The sequence below is a fragment of the Mustela erminea genome, chromosome 2, assembly GCF_009829155.1.
Source record: "Mustela erminea isolate mMusErm1 chromosome 2, mMusErm1.Pri, whole genome shotgun sequence".
Lineage (NCBI taxonomy): Eukaryota > Metazoa > Chordata > Mammalia > Carnivora > Mustelidae > Mustela > Mustela erminea.
This window is the reverse complement of record NC_045615.1, coordinates 81,093,683-81,101,954: the sequence shown is the minus strand read 5'-3', so window position 1 is coordinate 81,101,954 and position 8,272 is coordinate 81,093,683. Positions and strand designations below refer to the sequence as shown.

The 8,272-nt window shown below is 37.1% G+C and overlaps 1 long non-coding RNA gene across 1 annotated transcript; it reads left to right on the top strand.

The window, feature by feature from the left end:
• The first annotated feature begins 862 nt into the window (after positions 1-862).
• Positions 863-7,270, top strand: LOC116583409. Its single transcript, XR_004282714.1, has 5 exons — positions 863-967; positions 2,864-2,959; positions 4,536-4,752; positions 6,471-6,544; positions 7,017-7,270. It is a non-coding gene; the product is annotated as an uncharacterized LOC116583409 (long non-coding RNA).
• Positions 7,271-8,272: the final 1,002 nt, after the last annotated feature.

Here is an 8,272-nt window from a genome sequence, read left to right as displayed (position 1 = left end):
TTCCTAACCGTACTTTAGGAAGATCATCATAGCTAGTGAATTTTCTGAGAATACCTATTTATTAATATGTATTATATATATATATTAAGCATATATTTAATAAATATACTAAATTATCCATCATCTGCTTATCTATTTCTCATAGGAGTTTACAATAGAAAGCAAGGCAATATTAGTAAAGATGTTGCTTAAATAAAATGAATTTAGAAGTCATGCTTCTGTCCTGACTATAGGGGGAGTATACTTCTAAACAGTTGTTTTTTTCCTAATTCCACTGGAGATGATGGATCAGTGTGCATAATAAGGAATGTCCTTACTCAAAGCAATTGTGATGTCACAGCCATTCTATTGTTTCTGGGCAAAGTCTATTTTAATTCAGCACATTTTAAAATCAGCAATTATTGCAAAGGAAATCAGTATTGTTCATGACAGTTCCACCATTCTTCTGTAAAACAACAGAGACTTTATTAAAAGCAAAGTTGTATATGGTTGGTTTTTTTGAGTTTTTATTTTATTACCAGTAAAAGAACAAAACATCAGACAAGACTATTGTCTGATCCATCTGGTGCTATATTTCCTCCACACAAGCCTTGTATAACACACACAATATTTCGACTGCAAATGTTGTTTAGCTTTTAAAACAATTGCCTATCAAAGCATCCAGGTCCCATTGATAATGGAGCAAAGCTTTTCCTGCAATTGTGAGCCAGGAAATGCTGGCCCCCTTGGCAAGTCTCATATGTCCTGTTGCTTGTAGTCTCCCTCCCTCCTTGCTGGAATGTGTTATTTTTAAGCAGCTAGACTAACAGGAAGAGAAAGTTGTTACTTCTTTTCATGTGATGGAGCAACCAGGGGAAGGCAACTATGCTTTAAGAATTGGGGCGGATGAAATTTTAAAACCCTTACCAGGTACCAAGCTACTGCTGTGAGGGAAATCTCCTGTTCCAAGCCTACTTTTGGATGCAGAGTAAGTTCCCCATTCCATAGCCTCAATATATTTTGCAGGCTTCTGAGAACTGAAAAATAAAGACACAAACTACACTGAAGGTGCATGGAACTTCATTGTTCTGCACTTGTATGACCGAAAGAATGTGTTTCATTTTGCAGAGGACTGCCCTGAAAATAAATCACTTTAAAGAGAACCACAGAAATAGAGACACATTTTATTTCATGATGATTACTGAATGTTGAAGCAATATTCAATATTTAATTTTACTGACCACCATAAACAGAATTTCCATCAACAGAAAAAGAAATACTCTCTCACATACTTACCTATATAAAAACTAGCATTATAGCTTTAATCTATTAAGTCTACTTATATTAAAATTATCTATAGCCTTACTTAAATAATTTGGTTTTTGATCCCTAAGAAAGTTTGCTTTAAAAAGCAGATCAGTTTTAAGAAAGCAAAAATTATCCAAGGACACCTTGAATACAAAAGGCAGTTTTCCTTGCTCTTCTTGAAAAGATAAAATGTGTTTCTGCCTTATATCCTTTTCCTGCTGTTCCTTCTCCCTAAAATTATCTCCCCGCCCCTGTTCTGACAAGTCCCCCTCTCTGTCTTAATCAACCCTCTGCTCAAATGTGATCTGAAGACCGTACAAAATCACACATCCCACCCTGATGAGCAGTCTCCATCACCTTCCCTACTTTATATTCTTTCATAGCCTTTAACAGCACTGATATACTCTATGCATTTACTTGTTTATTTATTACCAATTTCTTCTCATAAGAATGTAAGGCCATTGAGAGCAGAACTCTGTTTTGTTCATGGTGACATCCTGAACCCTTGGAGAGGGCCAGACCATGGCTGATAGTAAGCATTCAATAAGCAAATGTGGAATGGTAGAATGAATTAAAATCTAGGTACTTCTTTATTAAATCCTCATGGTGTACATTTGGTTCTATTTCATCCAAATAGTTCAAATAATAGCTCTACGATACAGAACACTGTAGTCTAGTTTTCATAAAAGATGACACCAGTATATTGGAAATCATAAAAGTCACACATGCAAATGCTTTTGTGTGCAGGTACCCATCAAGGTATTGAACATTGAGAAAGGATCTGGGATACAGTTAATTTATCATTATTTTTCTTCCCTTCACGCACACTCAGTGTTCCTTGATAATTTAACATTAAATCATCACGGTTAGATAATGCAACTGTCTACATCTGCATACCAAGGAGCTAACACCCTTTAATTCTACAAACTTTACTAATACTCATCTTCCTTCCATTGCTGCTAAAGGTCTTCTGCACCTCTTCCAGATTTGCAGATCCATTCATGGCAGTGTTTTTCTTTTATTCTTTGAGAAGTCAGTTTTAAATATTAGTAGATTCTAAGCTAATTGGCATTTAGAACATTCTTCTGCCAGCCTTTAGTACTTTTTAATGTTTTATGTTAGAAAGTAAAAAGGATGTAGAAATAAGTAAGTACTGAAGAAATACTATCTTATTGAAATTAATTCCTACTTGATTTTTAAGCTCTCAATATGGGTTTACCATTAAGGGGAAGGCAGAAGAGGCAACACTACTTGAAATATTTTGCCTATTTAAACCCCTAGAACTCATAGTTCTTTAATTGTCTCTGGTCCCTATCCTTTATATGACAGTGAAGCAGAGTTTAATATGTGGTGTGGTGCAATTTTTCTACCCTCCCCACCAAAGAAGGGTTCTATAGTAGAGTCTTAGATGAATTACAGGCTCTCCCAAATCAGCCATTGTTATTGGTTTACCTTTCCACATCTCCTCATCCTCCCATTCCTAATTCCCACCCCTAAATGACTTCTCAAGATTTCCCACAGGGAGAAAATTTGCAATAATGAGTTCAATTTTTCTTTTTTTTTTTTTTTTTTCCAGGAACTCTCCACATCTGGCTCTTAGCCTGACAGAAGTGAATCACTAGGATGCAGTATTGTCATATGGATCGATCGCAGGGCCCTCCAGCCCTCCCAGGTTTGCAGTGCACACATGTGGTTATTGTACAGGTCAAGTGCCTGGAGCACCCTTCTTCTTCTTCTTCTTTTTTTTTTTTCTAGATAAAGTGTGGATTTTATTTAAAATAATATATAGGCATCAGTTTGTAAATTGCAACAAATGTGCTAGACTAATGTAGGATGTTAATAATATGGAAACTTTCTATACTTTTTTAGTAATTTTTTTATAAATTTATAATTGTTCCAAAAGAAAAGGTTTATTTGTGATACCATTTAAAAAATGGTATTATATTTATTTTTTATTTCTTTTCAGCATAACAGAATTAATTGTTTATGCACCACACCCAGTGCTCCATGCAATACGTGCCCTCCATAATACCCATCACCTGGCTCCCCCAACCTCCCACCCCTCTCCCCTTCAAAACACTCAGATTGTTTTTCAAAGTCCATAGTCCTCTTGGTTCATCTCCCCTTCCAATTTCCCTCAACCTGGAGCACCTCCTAAGACTGCATTTGGTCATTACCCAGCGTGAAGTCATGCGCCCGCACTTACATCCAATCCCTACACAGGAAGCCATATTCAACTAATACCTGACAAAAGGTGAGCATCTTTTTATGCATCCATTGATTCATCAGCAGTGAGTGTTTAATGCCCAGCACTCTCTCTTCTCCTGACCTTTTTGTGTGCTTACAGTCTACAGAGCCATGGTTGTATTCACTGCCCTATGTTCTGTGCTTCCTAGTTGTCTTAAATCCTGACTAGTCAAACAGGACTCATATATCACCTAACTGATCACTTGTTATCTCCACTAGAATTTCTCACCAACATCTCAAACTTAACAGGTCTCAAAGTAAGACCATAATCATCTCCTTTCCTTCAAAATATATTTCACTTCAGGGTACTCTCGGTCAGTCCAAAGCATCACTACCCATCCAGGCATTTAATCCAAAGTTCTAATTCTTCTTACCTCCTCTCTTTTCCTCATCCCATACACAATCAAACCCCAAGTTCTGTTGTTTATGTTTCCGTTACATTGTCAGAACAGGTTCTCTTCTTTTTCTTCTTATTACTAAAAACTATCACTGAAGTAATTAAAAAAAAAAACCCACAAAACAGCATTTACACTGTTTCTTAAATTCCTTTTGCATAATATTTTCAGGACCTCTTTTTTATAAAATACAAATCATGTCTATCAATTCCACCCACTCTACAAACCCTTTGTTTGTTTCCCACTTACCATGGAAAGACAATTTAAAACACTTCAAATGGCCTACAGTGCCTACTGCAATCCAGTTCTGCTTCCTCCTTCAGTCTCGTTTCTTGACACAGTCCTTTGTATTCTCTCAGCTTTCACCATAATGCACGAATGTGCCAAATCATCTCCCTGATATGCTCTCCCAGGCTCCAATCACCTAGGTAATCAGCATATATTCCTCAGGGATCAGCATTAACACCATCTCTTTAGAGAAATCCTGCCAATTGCCTGTGAAATAATTCAGCATCACATTCTTGATCTGGGTAGTTTTAAAATTCACAAAAATTGGGTGTATGATTTACAGTTTTGCTTAATTCCTAAATTCCCATTCTATTGCAGGTTCCAGGAAGGCATGGAATCATACTGTATATCCTAAAATATCTGTTGTGATGCCTAATATGTAGCAACGACCCAAATATTTGATAAATGAATGAACAAAAACAATCACTGAGCCATTATTAGACCCAAGTCTATGTTCTCGAAGCTGGTATTTCAATTTTAAAAAGTCCATTCAAAATTCTTAGCTGCCAAGAAGAAACTTGAGTAGTGTCTCATGGTGAGTCAATGTACCTTCTTTCATTTCCCTGTTTAAAAGTGGTTTCTCTCTTTAAAAAAAAAAAAAAAAAAATCCTCAGCAAACCATCCTAATAAATATCAGCTAATAAAATAATGAATGTAGCAAACAAGCAAATTGAGAAACACAGACAAACAAAAGATATATTATGGGGAGGAAGAAAAATCTAAAATGACTTAAAAAGGCTCCACAAACTTAAGGTCTAAAGAATAAATATTCTATTGGAAGAGTAGCAGAAAGAACATTAGATTTAGTTATTTAAAAACTAAGCAAGACAAAACAGTAAAACCAGTGTCTTCTTAGTTGGAAGAAAATAAGGGGGTAAATAAACAGATGGTGAGTATAGTAAAGATCTAACCTAGGAAGGATTGTATAAATAGGAATGAAAACGGTTATGATCTGGTATATATTGTTCACATGTCACAAGAAGGAAACATCCATGAGAATCCTCACCATGATAACAAGTAGCCTTGTAAGAATGCTGAACTGGGAGAATGAGGCTTAACAGAGTCTCATTCTGAAGGAGAGGGAGGACTGCCCAGGCAAACGTGTTGTTAAAAATCACACAATGGCAAAGCTGATAAAAACACATCTGCTTTCTTTCCTGGTGCATAAGACAATAAATGATTCTAACTAACTTCAAGTCTTACCCCTGGAAACTTTGATATTGCAGATATAAAATAAATTAAGACAAGACAAAAGGAGGCAAATTTATTGGGGGGGTGGGGGAGGGGAACCAAGCACAAATTTAGAAAGCTCAGCATGTAGATAATTGAAAGCAGCAAAGGGAATTGTTTCTAGCTAGTATTCTAATTCACATGGTCTAATTTTCTACTGATAAAGTATAGCACAGCCCGACCCTGAAACATTTGATTTAACAAGCAATTGCTTTGGAGAAAAGCAATGTATTTTCATGGCTCTCATAGGGAGCAAGTCTATTATACCGGTTAGGTAGACTTTTCTAGGTATTAATTAGTTTTTATTTAATTTATTTTTATCATCATTGAGGTTTCTGAATTTTATTAATTTTACTCCCTGATTTAAAAGTCTTTAACCATTTCTCATCGTGTGTGTGTACCACCATGATGAGATGATCTGGGTTTCTACCTCACTGAGCTCTTTTTCTACCACCACCCCCCCAACTTATTCCTTCTGCTTCCTCATCCCTGGCCCCTGAGATGTCCCTTGAGCACATCACATACACTCCTGGTAAAGAGCTTTTATCTTTGTTCCCTCTGACACGGAGGCTCACTATTTCCTGCCCCAAAGCCCTCTCTAGCAGTCTAAGCAGTCAGGCAAAGCCTACAGACACTTCTCAGCATGATGTTTTATACCACATAAAATTAAACTCCCAGGATTACAAATGTAACCAACTCTATTAGAATAAAATTATCAAAAAGATTTTTAAGTTAAATGTGTTTTATAAAAATGCATATGCTTCTTTATTAACTTAGAGTTAACTAAGTTCTGGAGGCATGTGTGATAATAAACATACTGTTCAAGTGGTGGTGAGTGCCAATGTTTTCCCCCATGTCCAAACACTTATCTAAACTGAAAATGCACTTAAACTGTTTGGGTAACAAAATTACAGTTGTTGCTATGACCTCCCGCAAATTCTTGATAAAATTCAACATTGAAGGGACTAGTAAATTTCAGTTAGAAGTTAATAGAGTAACATTTTAATCTTTTTTCTAAATCAGGATCACAGACTGCCTGAATTCTAGGGGGATGTCCAGATGAAAAACTCCTGTTTCATGGAACACTCTTTTCCCAGGTATCTGCATTGCTCTCATCACAAGTTCTTCCATCGTCTACCCAAGTGTTCCTTATTGTGTGTGTCTGTCCCTTATAATAACATTTTCCCTGACCATCTTCATAGAACAGTACCTCCCGTGATAGTTATTACATATCCACCTAACGTAATCTTACTATTCTCTGTAACACTTACTGATCCACTTTATATTTACTCATGTGCTTACTTTCTGTCTCCCCACTGGTACTTAAGCTATGTGAGGACAGTGTTCTTTCTCTTGCAATCACCGCCATAACACCAGCATGTAGAACAATACCTGGAAGAGAATGAACCTTCAGCAGATGTTTGTTGAATACACTGGATGATTGAGTGATCTTTTACTGTGGCTTAAAAAATGCTTGAGATCTCACTTCTGATTATTTTGCTAGTCTTCTCTTGCCCTGTGCCCTCTTGGACCTACTAGGACCCACCTGTTCTTGTCTTCTGCTTTCAGGAGGAACCAAGGGTCAACCCACCTCAAGGCTCTCAACGAGGCATCTCAAGCTCCCCAGATTGGTCTTCTCCCATCCCTCTTTCACTCTACTTGGCCTGGCGAACCTCAAAGCACCCTAGAGGTCTAAGAACACTTTGAAATCAGCGGAACTCCCTACCATACTTATTTATAGCTGATTCTATATCTCTTTCATTACACTCTTGATAGATGTAATTCAATAATTATTTGCATAATCTTCCATTTAGTGTAGGTTGTTTAAAGACTATTTATTTATTTATTTGACAGAGAAAGAGAAAGATCACAAGTAGGCAGAGGAGCAGACAGAGAGAGAGGGGGAAGCAGGCTCCCTGCAGAGTAGAGAGTCCGATGTGGGGCTCGATCCCAGGACCCTGAGATCATGACCTGAGCTGAAGGCAGAAGCTTAACCCACTGAGCCATGCAGCCACCCCAAGTGTTGGTTGTTAAAACTAGACTACAGCTCAGTGGAAGCGAGTCACTCACAGTTAGAAGTGCCCAACCAGGAGTTTAAAAAAATAAAATGAATAAACCAAAGAAGTCACTGAGACGGCCCTCTACAGATTCTTCTAAATGTAAAACTTGGAACACAATAACAAAGTTAGTTGGCCTAGCTTGAGCAATCATTGCTTGCACCTGTTGTCTTTGAATTAAATTCTAATGAGATGGCAGAGACCACTCATAAATATTTATGAAGACGAGGAGTTTGGCACACACTGGCACTGGGCTGCAAACCCCAAGTGATGTTATTTCTTGTTCAGTAGCTTTCCTGTATCACAGCCACAAGTTCCATCCTAAAGTGTTGCCAGAATTTTGATCTCCAGAAGGAGCTTCTTTTTTCTAGCTTGATTGTAAAGCCTGAATTTAGAACAGACTCAACATTTTCATATAATTTTATCTTAGAGGCAATGAGCTTCTTCGTTTCATCCTAAAACCACTAGTTTCTAGTAAACAAAATACGATGTTAAGAGATATGCTTCTTATAAAGTAAGTGCTGTAAACAAAAGGAACAGCACTCTCCTATTTCTGAGCCCTGTTGTTTACAGTCCTGGTTAGGACAGTGATGTTGGATCTTAAGAGGGGAGAATATTCAGTGCAGATGTCTGAGATAAAGGAGGTTTTGTAAAACCAAAACCAAACCACGTTAACAAGATCAGCAATGTTGTTAGAGTCCTCAAGAAGCAAAAGTTAATAAATTCAAAGGGTGACTTCTAAATACAATTTAATCTCCTCAGGAAACA